Raw genomic sequence first — 1630 nt, 5'->3', positions numbered from 1 at the left:
GCCTAAAGCTTAAGAACATAAGAACATGCCATACTGGGTCAGACCAAGGGTTCATCAAGCCCAGCATCCTGTTTCCAACAGTGGCTAATCCAGGCCATAAGAACCTGGCAAGTACCCAAAAACTAAGTCTATCCCATGCTACTGATGCTAGTAATAGCAGTGGCTATTTTCTATGTCAACTTAATTAATTGCAGGTAATGGACTTCTCTAAGAACTTATCCAATCCTTTTTTAAACCCAGCTACACAACCCCTGGCAACAAATTCCAGAGTTTAATTATAAGAACAAAATTCACTCACCCCAGATGGGACTTGAACCCACAATCCCTGGCTTAGGAAGCCAATGCCTTATCCATTAGGCCACTGGAGCTTGGAGTGAGACAAAAAGATAGTACAAAAAACCCCTAATCAATAATTAAACCCCTAGAATAAATATAGACTGAGAGAGAGAGACTCTTTATGTTCATATAGATAAACTATTTATACCACTGTAGGAGGGGCAACTAGTAACTGTAGGAAGGGCAACTAGTAACTTGAGGTGTGATTTTCACGGTGGCCTAGGTTTTGGGTGGCACTTTTACATACGCAGTAAGAGGTACGAACAGTACAGTAAACATTCGTGAAGATTTTATGATATTTGGAGTGATAAAAGGTACAGAAAGATGAGATTTGTACATTGTACCCACGACCTAGTTTTTTTTTTTGTGTTTGTTTTTGTTTTTTTAATTTTTTATTTTCATGAATTTCAAACATTCACAAGAATTACCTTGGTAAGTAATTGCGGTACATTATGTAAGAACTACATTACAATCCTTAATTATAAGAAAACAAAGAAAACAAAGAAATCTAACATTTATGTACCTAAATAGAAGAAATTAAAGAGGAGACTCTATGAAAATGAGCATACAATTTTTACCACATTAATTTACTGAAAATTAAACTTAGGCATTGAGCTGGCCAGGTTATTTGACCTCCCTTCTATTAAGATGAGCTAGTTGGGGGTTATCCTTGGGTGTGCGAATCCAGGAATGTTCTAAGTTGACTGGGTTCAAAGAACTGTTATACTTCCAGCCACGACCATCTGAGGCTGGCCCCTCCTACCTGTTCCCTCAGCGTTGGGACCACCACAGGTGCCTCGGCATCATCGGGAGGGCGTCCTCGGGAGTGGCCCAGCTTCTCTGCCTCGGGGTGGCCCTCCCGGTCGGGTTCCTGCCACGTGTCCTGGTGGGGGAGACACCTCATGGTCTCCACTGCACGGCCTCCGGCCACCCTGCACACTTCCAGGTTCAGGCCTCCCCTTAGGCGCATGGCCGCACATCTTCCCGGCTTTTAAAGGAACATCAGCACCTTAATCAGTTCCAGCTGATTCAGATAGGGCAGGCTCAAGGAAGTATATAAGGAGACTTCCTTTTCCTGTGCTTTGACTTGGCAATGAGTCTACTCACCCCTGTGAGTCTGCTGTTTTCACTGGTGTCTTGCTCCCTTTTCCTGGACGACCTTCTGGTGTTTGACTTCGAACCGGTAATTGGCTATCCTCTGGTGTTTGACTTCGGACTGGTAATCGACTATTCTCTGGCATCTGACCTTGGACCAGCGGTAGGTGATCTTTGGCTCTTGTTCCCGGACTGGACT

The 1630-nt window shown here is 43.8% G+C and overlaps 1 non-coding gene across 1 annotated transcript; it reads right to left on the bottom strand.

Annotated features, from left to right (window-relative positions):
* Nucleotides 1-295: 295 nt before the first annotated feature.
* On the bottom strand, nucleotides 296-368 carry TRNAR-CCU. The gene has a single exon. It is a non-coding gene; the product is annotated as a tRNA-Arg (tRNA).
* Between the last annotated feature and the right edge of the window lie 1262 nt (nucleotides 369-1630).

This window comes from Rhinatrema bivittatum, chromosome 2, assembly GCF_901001135.1.
Source record: "Rhinatrema bivittatum chromosome 2, aRhiBiv1.1, whole genome shotgun sequence".
Taxonomy (NCBI): Eukaryota; Metazoa; Chordata; class Amphibia; order Gymnophiona; family Rhinatrematidae; genus Rhinatrema; species Rhinatrema bivittatum.
Note: the sequence above shows the minus strand (reverse complement) of the source record. Positions and strands in the feature narration are given on the sequence as shown.